Source organism: Heteronotia binoei, chromosome 10 (assembly GCF_032191835.1).
Source record: "Heteronotia binoei isolate CCM8104 ecotype False Entrance Well chromosome 10, APGP_CSIRO_Hbin_v1, whole genome shotgun sequence".
Classification (NCBI taxonomy): domain Eukaryota; kingdom Metazoa; phylum Chordata; class Lepidosauria; order Squamata; family Gekkonidae; genus Heteronotia; species Heteronotia binoei.
The window spans coordinates 57,438,011-57,455,483 of record NC_083232.1 but is presented as its reverse complement, the minus strand read 5'-3'; the positions used below and the strand labels follow the sequence as shown (position 1 = coordinate 57,455,483).

General features: G+C 40.8%; 1 protein-coding gene across 1 annotated transcript in view; it reads left to right on the top strand.

Moving 5' to 3' along the window:
- The window catches only part of JAZF1 (JAZF zinc finger 1), a 188,232-nt gene that overhangs the window by 148,372 nt on the left and 22,387 nt on the right, over positions 1-17,473 (top strand). The window lies entirely within an intron of this gene.

Genomic DNA, 17,473 nt, shown 5'->3' with positions numbered 1-17,473 from the left:
ATGGGGTGGTGGGGGCTTCAGGAGCCACACAATATGTGTGAAAGAACTACATGTGGCTCCTGAGACATAGTTTGGCCACCCCTGCTTTAGACAAACACATGGTAGGGCAGAGAGGGGTGAATTAAAGGGCAGTATGTCTGGAAAGAGGAAAGGAGTTTTCATATTCAAGAGGAAGTTCCTCTGGCTCCTGGTTTTATAAACCTTTCATCATTCTGTAGGGAAAAATTAACATACCTAAAGTTGCTTCCACAGTGGGATTTTGCCCCGTATGTGCCCACTTTTTCTGAGCACAACTCATGGGGCTTTCCTCTTTAAGTTTTAGCAAAGAAAAACCTCCTTTGTTTGGACTTAAAGGGAAAATGCAGGGTAGCTACAAGAAGAGTTTCTGCACGGAAGCACAATTGCTGTTGCACTGGTGTTTCAGCACTGACACTGTATAAAACACAGGCACCAGGACATCAGACAGAGAGGGGTTATATCAGTTAGCATAATCCCACTCTCCCTACATGTGCATTCACCATGCACCACATATATACAACCCTAAAACAATAGCTGGATCACCAGGATGTTTTGCAGAAAGTGTGTCAAAATTGACAAGAGTTTTTGCTATCTGCACATAAAATTGGCTTACATACCTCTAATATGTTTTGAAATTTCTGCAGTCAGCTCCAATCACTGCAAGCACCAAATGAATTTTTTTTTAGATTTGACCCTTCTTTAAGAGTTACCATGCAGCAGCATCTCCTTTTCTCTTTATTTACAGGTGCCTAGCTTTTAATTATATTTTTTAAAATGTCTTCTACTGAACCCTTGAGAAGCTATAAAACAAAGGGGAAAACAAAATCAATCTTGTGCATCTCTTTACCGTTCTAAGTGAGTTAGTTAGGAATCCATAAAAACTTGACTAATCAAAAAAGAAGTGCTACCTATGGCTTGTTAGTAATATCCATTGTAGAATGCTTAGTTCCATTTGTAATAGACTACTTATAATATGAGTACATTAAGACAATGGTGGATATCCTCACTCTGCAAATTTATCTCAGTATATTTGTCATGGGGAAAGGTACTGAGCATGACACCCCCATTTAGGTTTCTTATCAGAGGTGCATGAGGAATCACAAAATAGTCCAATGAATTTATTGAAGTTTTGTTATCGAGATAGTTTCTTAGGGTAGTCATGTTGGTCTGCAGTAGAATTTTGATTATATATTATTTATTCATTTATTTATCATACTGCGGAATTACATAGGAAACATGTAATAGTATAAAATAAGTAACTGAGTTGATACAACAGGTATATAGACAAATTGAACTATCCTCCTATATAATATCTAAATTTTCAATCCATTCAATCACAGCTGGGGAAAGTTCAAAGAGTTCTGTCACATCTCCCTGGAGAGCACAATGCTCACATATTTGTGACAGATGAAAAATAGTTTAATCTAGTAATTCAGTTTTCATCAAGTGATTCGATTGATGTTTGTTTTGTAACTGTGGTTAAATAATTCAGTGAACAACACCAAACTATTCCTCCCAGTGGAAAGATCTTCATTTTCTTTTAACTTTACAAGAGGTCACAGTGGTGGTGATAATAATAGTTGGTTGGGTCCCATTGATCCATTCCACCATCAGTGGTGCTTTCTTCCAATCCAATGAACCTTCCTCTTAGCAGGATCCAGCCCAATGTCTAGATGTTTGTATGCATTTTTATGTACAAGTCCTGCCATAAGCACTGTGCATTTAATTTTAATCGGTGTGAGCCACTGAGAGTCAAGTCCTCCCCCCTGAAAAGTAGTATAAATATATAATAAACAAATATTGGGCACCACCCAGTCCTATTGTAGGTGTGGAAAAAATTGCCCTAGAGTTGAGTTAGGTTGCCTACCCAGTTCCAATAGCAGCAAAAGCATTTGGGAAGTGGGGTCTGGCAAAATGGTGTGTGGCAACCAGTGACCCTTCTGGGTAGGAACCCAGAAGTGATATCGCTGTGTTGCAAAAGATCGAGGATCTCTGCCACTAAAGATCAGGAAAATTTGCAAGACAGTGACATTGCTTCTGGCTTCCATTGTTTCCTCACTCATCCCCCACGCACACTCCATTAGGCACAGGCAGAGACAAGTAGTGCCAGCAGAGGTTTGCCTACTATAAGCTGGCAAATTCAGACCCTACTGTAGAGCTCAGTGAAGCCCTCTTCCCATTCACCCGTAATGTGATCCACTCTTCCTTCTCCTCTCCGAAATTCCAATATGTGTGCTGGGAGGACTGGTTGGGAGACCAAAGCATTGAAGATGGGGGTTATGAAGTCTAGCAGCAGGTGCAGCATGGAGTGTGCACTATGTATTATGCCTATTCTTGTTGTTAGATATTAATTGCCGTAAATATTTGCTGTATGATTCTTCACTGCAGCTCTAAACATAATGAAGGATACCCTAAGGATCAGGGGAGCCTGACTTGGGTGTTTTCTTGATATAGATATGGTGGCATCCAGTGCAAAATATCCATTTTCTCTGGAGACTTTGTGAAAGCAAAAATGGGGAGAGGGAGAGAGAAAGCACACTAGTAGCAACTTGCACTGTCAGACTCACTGTATCCAAACTTGCATTTCTGCTTGTGCAAGTTCTTGTGGATGCTTCTTCTAGATGCTATAATATATGTGAAGGAAAGTGCTGCAGAAAGTGCAGCTCAAGTAGAAGTAGAACTGTGGTAAGTCCATTTATGTTTCCACTTGTATCTCAGTGGATTCAGGGTTTATTTGGTGTTATTTGATACATACATCTTTATTTATTCAAACTTGATAAGACAACATTGGAGAGCTTTTATGCTGGCTAGGATGAATGCATTTCCCTCCAATGCTCTTTATGGGAGATTTCTTCGTCCCTTATAGCGAGAGATGTTGTCCATGCAGGTCAAGCTCACCTGATTCCATCCAACACATTTTATTGAATTGTCAGCTGTATACAAATCTTTGGAAGGTTCTGTTAGATAGCCTTTCCTTACCATCTTATAATCGAGAAAATAGGGTTGATTGCCATTTCCTGCTAAATGACAACATAACTGGTTTCACAAGAACTGTTGGCAAAGTCTTGGCTGAAATTGTCAAAAATAATCTCAAGCAGGCTTCATTGTGACTCTTAATCTTATTTTAGACTTATATGCTTTGAACAGATATATTGGATTGCTTGTTGTCCGGCTGACAAGCCAAATGTTTCTTAGATGCACTTCTAAATTTCTGGTACTATATTTGAAAATACATGGGTCTTGCTGCAACCAAAAGTAACTACACATAAATTCAATTGAAATCAGTGAGAATTAAGTACTACTTTGGGTAAAACCTGGACTAACTGATGTCATTCTAAGGTGAGTCTGTGGATCAGCAATATATTATAACCTGTTAAATGTTTCACATTGTATACAAAATGATGCCACTTTTTCCTAGGAAATACTTATTAAAAGGTTATTTTAGGAAAAAATGTGCATTATCATATTTGCTTTGCAAGTCCAGCACTCTTTGCTTCCTTGTATTGCAGTTGGGATTTGGGGTTCAGAGGTTCAGCCTGATAGTATATTTGGCTATACATATCTTTAAAGTCTAAACAACCACTTTACTCTTACAAAGAAAAGGTGCAACCAAATTTCTGTAACTGCTTCCTTGCTGTTTTCTTATTTGTTGAGAAAATGTGCATTGCCTCATCAAATATCTGCTCAAAGCAGCTCACAAATACAATAAAATCATTAGAATTATAAAAGCAAGCCATACAATATGATAGTGCATTGCACTGCTTATGTTCACTGTTCATTTTGTCTCATTGAGAACTGACTTGGAGCCCTACAAACCAAAGTGGCTGATCTGGCCGCATTCCACATAACACCTTTATATCAATAAAACTTATTTATTGTGTATCAAATCCATACAATGAGAGCACAGCAGTGTACTATAGCACTCCGTAACGATCTAGTATATAACATAACTTAAACTCCAACTATTCCTATTTATCAACAACAGTCTCTAGTTTCTGATTCTTGTCCAAATGAATCCCCGTCTCTGTCCCCTTGTTTGCCTTTGCAAGATGTGAAAAATGTTAGTGACAATTCTTCAGGCTTCACTTCCTTCCTTAGAGTATCCAGAATTACACTTCATATTAAGGAGTGTTTTGTCCACATGCTATTTCACACGCTTCTGCTCAGGTATATTCTAAACCTATAGGGCAATTACACTTTTCTAGCTTATTTTTGACTCACACACTTTCTTAGCTTTTAAATTAATGGAAGACAAACTACTGCAGAGTGAACAAATACAACATACATTGTGTAATGGAGAGTGAAGTCTTGGATCGGGTGGGGATCCTTGGCATGAGACTTTGGGATTAGAACCACATCCCATTTGTCTCTGATAGATGCTTAGCAATGTTGCCTAACAGGTTGTGGTTGGACCTAAATTGTGGGCAAATCCAAAGGTAGCTTTGGCCAAGTTATCACATTTAAGTTTCAGTTCTTTATCTGGAAAATATACAGTTGGATCTAATGCAAAATTTCTGTGGGCTCCTGAGCTCCTGCACAAGCGGAAACACAAGTGGTAGCTGCTTGCACTAAGTCAGACTTTTTGTTCCTTCAATGCATTTCTGCCTGTGCAGTCAGTTTCTGAGCCCAGTAGTATACTGAGAGGGAAACATTAGGCGTTACACAAGATCTTGCACAGGTAGAACTGGACTAAATCTGTTTCAGCTTGCACATCTCTGGATCCAAGCCATAGTGATCTTACCATATAAGGATGTAAGTTTTAAGGAAACATTACCCACCTTGCTCTTTAAAAAAGAAAATCTTGGCAGGCTTTAAAGCTAAAATAAACATGATCAGAATTCCTGTTCTGTTGGTGTAAAATTTTAATCTATATTTCCCTGCAAAGCATGCCAAAATTATCATAAATAAAGTTCTTAAAATGAGCAAAAACTTATTCCCAACCAAAGCCAGAATGATCAGTGCAATACCTGATTGGTTTGTCAGGGTCTTATTTAAACTGAATTTAGACATCTACGCTTAAAAAATGAGCTCCTTATGTTAATTTTCATGGCAAAGTAATGTTTATTTTTAATGTAGGCTAGCTCACTAAATTAGCTGCTCTCCTACAGAACAATTTGTACTAGAAATAAGACTGTAGTAATATGAGACTTCATTAAACAGTTCTTCTATTAAATCTTAGCATGGAGCTGGGCTGGATGCCATTTTTGCAGGTGAGTTATGGAGTGTGCCAAAGCGTGAATTAACAAAGTTGTACTTGGATTTGGAAAAAAAGTGTTTTGTATGGCTATGAAGTCACCTTCTTAATTCCATTGGTAGAAGCTCTTGCTTGCTTATTATTTGGCTATCCAAAGCAAATTAAATCAAAACTGATTGCATGTGTTGTAGCCAAAAGAAATTATTTTGAAAATATACATGTGGTTAGTCAGTGTAGGTGTAACACATTGGCACTATAACCTCTAGTTTCAAATATAAACTACATTACATTGGAAACCGCAGATTTTTGTTGCACTCCTCCCCTGACCCACTTTGAAAGAAAAAGAGCATTGGCTGAGACATGTTATAATTTGTTTTTAAAAGTGTATAAAATTAATCCATTAAAACTGAGGCAAGTTGTATAATATTTAAATTCCTTAAGATTTCATTTCCAGTATTCTGTTAAAATTGAAATGCTAAGAGCCTTCTTGTTACTACAAACTTAAGTTTAAAAAAATAAACTGAAATCTTTGTGTTGGCACAATATGCTTTACAAACAGAAAAGTTTGTGCCTATCCACAGTCCCTCCTCCATCCTTTAGATGAAAGACCAGCATCTGCTACCTGAAGGAAGTGTGTACCTTGCTACTTGCAGTGCTGAAAAACTGCCATAATGCACACTGCTGTAAAAAAAAGCAGCAAAACCAACAAATATCTAATATGACCTACAACTTGAATGGCATGTTCCAGAGTGATACTATCTGCATGTGTAGAACTGTAATCTGGGATGCAAGAAGCTGCTTTAATTTATATGGGGGCCATGGAATTTTTATTTTTGGCCTTTTTATAAGCTTTTGAAATTCAGCAAAGTGTGTTGATATTTTATTCTTTTTTTAAAAAAATTGTTTTGTTTTAATTATACATGTACCTGTGTAATTACTCCTCCAATGTTATTTCTGGGAAATTAAAGTGGAAATTTCTTTAGACTCTGACTATATTTCATTACACGAGCCCTGTGGCGCAGGGTGGTAAGCTGCAGTACTGCAGTCCAAGCTCTGCTCACGACCTGAGTTCGATCCCAGCAGAAGCTGGGTTCAGGTAGTCGGCTCAAGCTAGGTTCAGGAAGCTGGTAGCTGATTCAGCCTTCCATCCTTCCGAGGTCAGTAAAATGAGTACCCAGCTTGCTGGGGGTAAAGTGTAGATGACTGGGGAAGGCAATGGCAAACCACCCCGTAAAAAGTCTGTCGTGAAAATGTCATGATGCGACATTACCCCAGAGTCAGAAATGACTGGTGCTTGCACAGGAGACTACCTTTACCTACCTTTACCTATATTTAATTACGTAATTATAAACATATTTATTTGGGTAGAAGACACATTCCATGTCTCTTGCAGTGTGCAGATGCACAAGTATTGTGAATAGAACTTCAACCTTTACAAGTATTATTAGGCTATTTGAACTGACATAGTTCTCAAATAATTTTAAAACAGATGTGCCCTCATTCTTTAACTATACAAATATGGATGGATGCCCATCACAGACTCTTGTATTTAGGGATTCCTAGTTACAAAATTCTGTATGAATATGGCTTCATCTCCAAATGAGCATTTGAACTGACATGTAGAGAGCTCACCCTACCATGGATCAGTGGTAGAACCGATGCTTTGCAAACAGAAAGACCTGGGTTCAGTCCCCAGCATCTCAGGTAGCAGATGCTGAGAAAGACCCTTCCCTGCCTAGAAAGTAAGTCAAAGTAGACAATGCTGAGATGTAAGGACAAATGTTATGGAAAAGGGTAAGGCAGGTTGCCTAATTCCTTAATAGTAGAAAGTAGCAGGGGGAAGTAATTCTTATGGGCAACATGGCTGCATTCAGATATTGCAATAAACCTCTGTTCATGACAGATGCAAATACAGCTTGTTTGCTTTGTCCACACATGGAGCACAATTGAAAGCTTCCTTGTTTGTGGAAATCTTTAATCAAGATCTAGTTTGCTTTTTAAAAAAACCATTGAAACGCAGGCACTGGAGCATATTTGTACTTGTTCCTTGATTGGAATCTCAGTTTGCAGAAAGGAAACACATGTAACTTTGCCCATGCGACCCTCATTTGGATACCATAGCAAATTGAAATTTGATAATTAATTATCATATGGCAGCATTTGTATAGCTTGGAGATCCTAAGATTGTCTGGCTGCCAGAAGTTTTTCTTAGCATTATGCACCATTCTTTTAGTATTATAATAAGAGCCCCATGGTGCAGAGTGGTAAGCTGCAGTACTGCAGTCCAAGCTCTGCTCACAACCTGAGTTCGATTCCAGTTGAAGTTGGCTCATGGTTGACTCAGCCTTCCATCCTTCTGAGGTAAGTAAAATAAGTTGCCAGCTTCCGGGGGGGGGGGGGGAGTGTAAATGATTGGGGAAGGCAATGGCAAACCACCCCATACTAAAAAGCTTTCAATTGCTCTTGAAAAGAAGATGGAGCCCACAGGCACAGCAAACATATGCCTTTTTTTGCCTGTCTCAACTAATCAGCATTTTGTCACAACAGCCAAATGAAGCCATTATAACACAGATCACAACAATTAATTAATTAATGTGGCACCACATGTGACGAATTATCAAATACACACACAGTAAATGTTTCTTAGGAAGCACTTAATCCCAGATCTTTTTCCTGTTGGGAAAAATCAAGTTTGTTTGTTTTAATTTTGTGTCTGTCACAATAGCGTTGGTGTATCTTGCCTAATTCCATGAAACTGTTAAAATGCTGATGGAAAACGTGTGTGGAGCCTGGCTATGCATAAACCTCCTGTGATTCTGGAACTTTAGGTTTCCTGCTGCCTAGTAGGTGGGCTATGCACCAGCCAAATGGAATCATAGTTTGTAGGAACTGAGCCAGAGGAAGCCCTGCATCAAACAGTTCTAATATATAGCCTTCTCTTCTTATCTGCTATGCCTGAGGCTGTTTTCTTATTTGAGCCGGTCCTTTTTATTGCCCTGTATCATTATTTCTCCTTTCCATGTCCACAGTATCCTTGCTGTGCCCTGAAGACAAGAGTTGCTACATTGCAGGCTTCCCAGTAACTGCTTTTCTCAAAGCCAAATCCTTTTTTTCGGTAGCAAGCCCAAGTGGCTTGGTAATTAGTTGTATGGGAATTTTCACAGTAACCTCCCCAAGGAGCAATTTTACCAAAGAGTAACCCCCTTGTCTAGACCAAGCTCATAAAGTCATCACTAGTTGCGATTTCCATTCTACAAAGCAGTGGCTGAAATACTGCCTTTCGTCTTAACAGGCCTTGCAAATATGCATGTGGCACAGCTGCTGATGCGGCCTTCCATGATGGATGGATGGATGGATGGAGAGAGAGAGAGAGAGAGAGAGAGCAATGTTGTCAGGAGCATCCAGTCTTTGTCTGCATTTGCTGCATTTTCTTCTTGTTTTTGCATGATGTATCAGTGCTACTGCTGCATTTCCAGCAATTTATTTGTCTAGTGTCAGTTATTTACTTCCAGTACAGCAAATATGTGCAATGTAAAGATCAGTACAATACCAATAAAAGTTTTATTCCTTTATAATATCCACATCAATACAACTAATATCAAAATAAGGCTACCAGTGTGTGTGTGGGGGGGGGTGATGGCTGCAAACTTGGAAGGCTTTAAAAGGGGGGTAGACAGATTCATGGAAGATGGGGCTACCAGTGGCTGCTACTAGTCATGATACACTTCCTCCAGTACCAAAGATAGTAGTGCCTCTTTATATCAGTTGCTGGGAAGCATGAGTGAGGAACTGCTGTTGCAATCATCCTGCTTGTGGGCTTCCTAGAGGCAGCTGGTTGGCTGCTGTGTGAACGGAATGCTAGACCTGATGGCCCATCTTATGTTTTATATGTTTTGGGGTTTTTTGCATATCAGCATAACGGTATATATTTATTTCTTTTGTTAATTCTGACTGAAAGCAGATGTTATCATTTTCAGTTAACACATTGTCCTGATGTCAAAGGATAAAAAAGATTCAATCACTGCCCAGTAACTAATTTTCCAATTCTGGGAAAGGCAATTAAGCAGTGGCTGAACAGCTCCAGGAATTCCTGGATGAGACATCTGCCCTAGGTCCCTTCCAATCTGGCTTCTGGATGGGGTTCAGAACTAAGATAGCTCTGGTCACTCTGACTGATGCTCTGTGGTTACAGCTTGCTGCAGATGAGATGGTGCTACTGATCCTGTTGGATCTGTCTGCTGCCTTTGACCACAGTAGCCCATTTGGTCTTGATCAGCCACTTAGCCTCCCTAGGTGTGAGAGGTATAGCCTTGAGGTGTTAGTTGGTCCCAGAGGGTAATTGTGGGGAGAGGTCACCATTGCAATTTGGAGTTCCACAGGGGTCAGTTCTCTCCCTGATGTTATTTAACATCTATATCTGCCCTCAGGTGGTCTGGAGATGATACCCAGCTCTACCTCTTATTTAAGGAGCAGCTGGTACCTGGAATTCTGGTCTTGGCCTCCTGCCTGGATGCAGTGATGGAATGGCTAGATGAGAGATGGTTGAAACGATCAATCTAAAACAGAGTTTATGTGGCTGGGGAAGCCAGGGCCCCTGGGGTGGCCACTCAGTGGCGTCCAACTTTCTACAGGAGTTTGTCTGTCTGTCAGGACAGTTTACGGGTATGGCTCAATTCTTATCCTTGGTGACAAAGACTGTGTTTTACCACCTATGCTGGTCCTGCCAGCTGGCTCCCTATCTGTCACAGGAGGACCTTGCCACAGTAATTTATGCAATGGTCACCTTAAGACTGGACTAGTGTAACATGCTCTTTGAAGATGCTTTGGAAACTTCAGGTGGTCCAGAACATAGCTGTCAGACTGCTGGGGGAAATTTAATTTTATACTATTTTTGTTAACCCAGTAGAGGTACAAGTATTTGGGGGGTTGGGTGGAAAGGCTTCTAGAGCCCCTCTGTCACTCTTTCTGAAGAAGCAACCCCATCACTTGAAGAAGAAAAAAAAAGTATTTTAAAATGAATACGAGGGGGGAAGAGAAAGCCCAGGATGTTTCCAAAGTTTCCAGAAAAGGGGCTTCCTCAGTCTTGCTAGTTGAGATCCTTGCCATGCCAGAGAATGGAATCTACAATCTCTGTATGCAAGCATCTGTTCTACCAGTGAGCAGTTGCACCTTCCAGACATCCCACTCCTAGCAACCATTGTTTGTTTATCACATTTCCTTAGAAAGGTCAGGCAGCTTCTCACTACCCCATCATCACACATCCAGAAACTGATCAGGCCTACACCTTCTAAGGCTCAAGAATCCTCTGTGCTTCTATATCTGTCTGTCTGTCTGTCTGTCATGTGTGTGTGTGTGTGTGTGTGTGTGTGTGAATGTAGATTCATGTGAGCAGCTGGGTTGGTCATAAGCAGAACAAAGTTTGAGCCCAGTGGCACCTTTAAGACCAATAAAGTTTTAGTTGAGTTATAAGCTTTTGTGTCCGAGCAGGGTGTCTAAAGAAGTGTACTTGCACACAAAAGCTTATACCTTGTCTAAAATTCTGTTGGTCATAAAGGTGCCACTGGACTCAGACTTTGTTCTGAAGGATAAAACTATGTTAGCCTCTTGCCCAAATAATAAACAAATCTTAAAAATTAACAAATTGATTGGACAGTCAGCCTTCATTTTTATCATACTAGAGGGTATACTCTGGTTTCTCTTCAGAGCACATAAATCTTTTGCCTATCATACTAGGGTAAGAAAAATCATATGTAGCACAGTGCGCCAAACCTGTTGTTTTCTCATAACTGTAATGTGGGTTTATGCCCATGTGAATTTTGGTAGAAATACTGATTGAAAACTTTGAATCCAGCTACGTAATGTTCATGAGGATTTACTGAACAGCCTAACGCTTAACCATTTTTGGATAAAACTGTCCAACAGAACACAGTTTTGAAAACAAATGCTTCCCATCCTTAGCAACACCCTATAGTTCCTTATTTATTATTAATTTAATTTAATTTAATTTTTTTATTTATACCCCGCCCTACCCTGCAAGCTCTGGCCAGCTTTCAACACTTCTTGTGTATCCTGCCTTGCTGTAAAGCCAAAAAGCTTGTAGATATTGGAAGATTGTTATTTGCTTACAACAATTTTCAGTCTCATTGAAAACTCTCTTTCCTTATTAGGTCTTTATATCTACTCAGTCTGCTTTCCCCAATACTTCACAAACAGGATACCTGCAAAGATTTGCAGGGAGCATCTCATTTACCCTTCCCCACTATTTCCTCTTTCCTCACCCTGCAGGTGCTAGGGTTTTTGGTGCCCAAGGCAAACTGCCCACTAGCACCCCCCCCCCTTGAAATTTAAAAAATGGAGAAATGTAGGAGAAATGAAGAAACTTGAAACTATTTACATTTTTAATTTACAATTTTTTATTTTAAATTTTTATTTTTTAAAAAAAATTGTGAGATTAAGCAATAAAAATTGTGAGAATACTACCTGATCCTTTTAATTGGAGGTGCCAGAGACAAGACCTTCACGTGACTATTTCTATTTGATCCTTTTAATTGGAGGTGCCAGTGACAAGACCTTGTGCATGCGAGAAAGATCCTCTACCACTGAGTTATGGCTCCCACCCAATGGCTCTGTTAAAGTAGAGTAGGAAAGATGAGTGGCAGCATACAACTTCAAGAGAGCCAGTTTTTAGAAACTGTAATTGGCTCTTCTTCAGCTTTTACAGTTGGTTAATTTATCCCTGCCGGACTCCAAGGAGCACACTGTGCAGGTGCTGTGTGGTTTTGCATTTCCCAGTTCTGTAACAGACCCGGGGAACGTGAAACTGGCTGGGCAGCATCTGTACTCCATGGAGCCTGCTTTCCATTGGGGAAGGCAGGCTCCAAGGAGCACACACGCTGCGTGTGGGGAGAGGGGGAGCCTGGAAGCACACTCTTGGCCAGGTGGTGCCCTAGATGGCCACCTACTTGGCCAACTCCCACGCATCAGAAATGCCTCCCTGAAAGCCCCCATAGCCTCTCTCCTTTTCCTACTTCCTTCTCTCTTTCCTGCCAACCAGCCAACTGACTAAGATTTGAAGGCTGGCGGTACTATAGTGGCTGCCTAGCAATCCCTCACAATGGCCACTGCAGAGGGCATTTGTTTCTTAAAAGTGCAGATGTTGCTTCTATTATTTGGGGGAGGGGGGGAGGTTAATCAAATGCTTGTTTGTCAGACTTCTCTCAGGCCTGTAGAAAGAACTGTCTTGTTTGTTTAGTGGGCCAATCTCTGGATTTCAATGTGTGCAGTTTTGGTCATCTTGATAATTAGATAAAGATGATGATAAAGATGATAGCTTTTTGACAGCAAGCATCCAGAAAACGCCTTTAAAAGCTCAGATTATGATGTCTTATTCAATTCTTGCTACATTTTAGACAGCCACACCTCAAAAAGAATGCAAACCACATCTCAGGCACCCCAGATAAGTACAATGTGCATGAGACATTTTATAGCCTCTACTGTAAAGTGGCTGGATGGCTGTTACGCAGCTATAAAGCATGTTTAATCTATAGTTATAAAACAGCTCTTGAATATATCTTCATAACTTCATAAGCTTGTAGTTCATTTACGTAGGTGCTTTTTTATTGTAATCCTTTACCTTCATGAATGTGTTTCCTGATATTGCTACTTAAAAAAAGGGTGAGAATAAGCTGCTTGCCTGTTACATGCATTGGTAGTTCTTAAATACTTTAATATAGTCTTGGAGTTGTATTTTTAACCTAAGAGAGAGTTTGTGTGTGAAGTGCCATCAAGTCACTTTCAACTTACAATGACTCTGTGAATTAATAACCTCCAAAGGGTCCTACCATTAACAGCCTTGCTCAGATATTGCAAACTGATTTCTTCATTGAGTCAATCTGTCACATTGGGTCTTGCTTTTTTCCTGCTGCCTTCAACTTTTCCTAGCATTATTGTCTTTTCACTTGAGCTGTCTCTTGAATTATTTTTGTTAAATTATGTTGACTCTTACCCTAAAGAAATATTGGATTTCCAAAGCTGGGCTGAAACCAATAAAATGAATTTTAACAGGGATAAATGTAAAGTTCTGCATTTAGGTAGGAAAAATCCCATGCATGGTTATAGGAAAGGGAATGTCTGGGAAGCAGTATGTGCGAAAAGGATCTAGGGGTCTTAGTGGACCATATGCTGAACATGAGTCAACAGTGTGATGTGGTGGCTAAAAAGACAAATGCAATATTGGGCTGTATTAACAGGGGCATAGTGTCCAGATCACGTGAAGTGATGGTATCACTTTGCTCTGCTCTGGTAAGACCTCACCTGGAGTACTGTGTTCAGTTTTGGGCACCACATCTTTAAAAGGACAAGCTGGAATGGGTCCAGAGGAGGGCAACAAAGATGGTGAGGAACCTGGAGACCAAGTCCTACGAAGAAAGGTTGAAGGAGCTGGGCATGTTTGGAGAGGAGGTGGCTGAGAAGTGATATGATCACCATCTTCAAGTACTTGAAGAGGTGTCATATAGAGGATGGTGCAGAATTGTTTTCTGTGGCCCCAGAAGGTAGGACCAGAACCAACGAGTTGAAATTAAAACAAAAGTGTTTCCGGCTCAACATTAGGAAGAACTTCCTGACCATTAGAGCGGTTCCTCAGTGGAACAGGCTTCCTCAAGAGGTGGTGGGCTCTCCTTCTTTGGAGGTTTTTGAACAGAGGCTGGATGGCCATCTGACAGCAATGTGTGGATCCTGTGAATTTGAGGGGGGGTGATATTCGTGAATTTCCTGGAAGTCCTTTCCAACTCTATGATTCTATATATCATTACTGCTGCAAGAAGAGCAACTGCAGTGTTTGGGGAGGTGGGACCTCCAACATATGGAGATTTCATGGAGAAAGGTACATCTTTTTATTTACATGTAAAATTGTCAAAGTTGTTAAAATAGAGATTTTTCTTTGTTAGAAACAAAATGTAAGAAAAGAAGAATAAGAGAATGGAATGAATAAGAGAATGGAATAAATATTCCAGTTTAAAAAAAACCTTCTCATCCAACACCACATTTCAAATGAATCAATTTCCTATCGGCTCTCTTCAGTGTCCAGCTGTCACACCCATACATAGTGACAGGGAATACTATGGTAAGAATTATCTTGATCATGGTTGCCAGTGACACATCCTTACACTTAAGAAACTTTTCTAGCTCTTTCATGGTTGTCCTTCCCAGTCTTAGTCTCCTTCTGATTTCTTGATTGATGATTGACCCAAAGAATAGAATATTTTTAACAATTTCATTTCTTCATCATTGATCTTAAAGTTGTATAATTCCCCAGTAGTCACTACTTTTGTCTTCTTGATGTTCAGCTGTAATCCTGTGTTGGTACTTCCTGCTTTTAACCTTCAGCAGGAGTCATTTCAAATCTTCACTATTTTCTGCCAATAATATGGTGTCATCTGCTTATCTCAAATTGTTAGTGTTCTTTACAGTTTCCACTTCACCTTTATCAAAATCTAATCCAGTTTTCCTTATGATATGTTATCTACATAGACTGAGGAGACTGAGAAATAAAATAAATTCCTGTCTAACACCTTTGCCAATTGAAAACTGTTCTGTTTCTCCATATTCTGTTCTAATGGTGGCTTCTTGTCCAGAGTATAGGTTGCTCATTAAAACAATCGGATGTTGTGGCACACAGCAGGGCTTTTTTTTTAGCAGGAATGCACAAGAACACAGTTCCAGCTGACTTGGTGTTGGGGCAGGCACGTAGCTACGAGGGAGCCTGTGGGGGCACAGCCCCCTGACTTGGGGCCCCTGACCAGCCTCCAGTGCCTTGGCTGCATCCTTCTCCATTCTGCCGTTATCATACACTGTTGCTTCTGCTTGCTTAGGGGACATGATCATACACAGTTGCTTCTGCTTGCTTAGGGGCCGGAAGAATTCTCTGACCCCTCAGCAAGCAGAAACAACGGGGCACTTTCGGAGCCCAGGACTGAAAGTTAAGCTCCACCTTGCTTCTGCTTGCTTAGGGGCTGGAAGAATTCTCTGACCCCTCAGCAAGCAGAAACAACAGGGCACTTTCGGAGCCCAGGACTGAAAGTTAAGCTCCCTGTTGCTTCTGCTTGCTTAGGGGCTGGAAGAAATCTCTGACCCCTCAGCAACAGAAACAATGGGGCACTTTCAGCGCCCAGGACTGAAAGGTAAGCTCCACGTTGGGCTGACATTGGGCTAGAGGGCGCCTACAAGAGGAGGCCGTTCTGGCCCTCAAGTGAGGGCGACGGGGGTAGGGGCGGATGGCTCCATTTCAGACAGGGCAGGATAGGGTAGGCTGGCACACACAAGTGGAGGTCCCAGCTGCAGTCCGGGGCTGGGGATCAGTGGAAAGGTGATGTTCGCCTGCAGGGGTTTTCTGGCCTGGTCTTGTTGGCCACCCGAACGAGAGTGGAGCTGCGCTTTGGCAGCCTCAGCTCACCCTCCGACAGGAAGAAATCCAAATTGGAGGTCTTGTAGCCCCAGTAGTCAGTTGCGACTTGGTGGCGCCTTCCACCTCCGCACCTTGTCCCACCGGGCTTGCCTATCTGGAGCATGCTACAGGTAAGGGCAGGAGACCATGCAGCATGTATCTAAACCTCTGAGTGGCTCCCCACCAGAGCTGCTGGAAGAAGGGTGGAAAGGGATCACACTGGGGCAGCTGTGGGGAGGGGGGAGGCTGTATGGCAGTGAGCTGGCAGCTTTCCTCCTCAGCGGTGGTAGTAGAGAAGGCCATGGAGGTTGGTGCCACCATGTGCCCCCTGAAAAAAATCAGGGCCCCCCAATTCTTCAAATCCTGGCTACGGGGCTGTGTTGGTGTATGTAGCCTAATATGCAAATGAGTTTCTGTTGGGGTTTTTCTACAAAAAGCCCTGTGCAAAACAATGTTGGCATCAGGGTGTGTGGCCTATAAAAAGAGCCCTGGGCATACCCATTTCTTTTAAAACCAACCACAGCTTTTCATGATCCATGCAACCAAAAGTTTTCTTGTAATCTATGAAATGCAAGTTGATTTTCCTCTGAAATTCCCTGGTAATCAACATAAATTTGCAATAGGATCTCTAGTGCCTCTTCCTTTTCTGAATCCAGCTTGAACATTTGACATTTCTCATTCCACATATGGTAACAGTCTTTGTTGTAGGATTTTGAGTGTCACTTTACTCAAGTGAGAAATTAACACAATGGTCTGATAGTTGCTGCAGTCTTTGACACGTCCTTTTTTTGGAATTGGAATGTAAGCCGAGAGTTTCCAGTCTGTGGGCCATTGTTTTATTTTCCTTATTTGTTGGCATAGGCTTGTTAAGATTTTAATGGGTTCTGTTTCTGTGGCTTGAAACAGCTCTATTGATAACCCTTCTATTCCTGGTGTTTCTTTCTCCCAGATTTTTTGCTTCATTTTCTAAAATTGCAAGATTTATGAATGGAGCCTCAAAATAGCAGCAATTAGGAATTTCCTTCTTCATCTTCTGCTCTCTCTCTCTCTTGCTTAATGCTGAGGTTCAATCTTTTATTCCTAGGAATATTTTCATTCTTTTTATCCCTAAAAAATTATCATCCTTATTTTCACCTTCTTAGATCTTCAATTAGCATTCTCTGCCTATAGCAGAGAATGGAAAACTATGCACTTTCTTTTTCCTTCACTGACATAGTTGCTCTTATTGCCCATGACTTGTCCAGAAAAAAAGAGAGAACTGTGGCTGGCAGAGATTTTATGATGCCTGAGTTAATTTGCAGGATAAAGCTTTGGTGGAAAGGACCTGTTCAGGTTTATTTATGGATTTATTTGCTCTTTTATTTTAATTATCTTTTTAGAAGAAGTTGCACTGTAAAACATTGCTGTTTAATTGAGGAGGTCTGTGTTCCAAGCAGCTAATAATGGCATTTGTTTAAACGAAGCTGCAGAAACACTGCTGAAGAATGTTTTAAAGCACGAGACCAGGTTGATCTTGTTTTCCTGCATTGCATATAAAAAGCAAAAGGTCTTTAGCTTGACTGAAAGGTCTTTTTTGTAGGAAACAAGATTCCAGAAGGGAAAAATCTTTATATGAGAATGCAAAATAACTTCCTGAGACTATGGGCGCAGCACGCCCATAAAATATCAAGAGTATATTGTATGTTAACATTGTAACATAACACCTCTGCAGCCTTCAAGCCACATGTATCGAAAGCAAGTCCAGTGCTACAGTACCCAGGTCTTGATATCAGTTGACTGTTTCCTTTTCCCCTAAGTCTGTGCTTATGTTCAGGGTT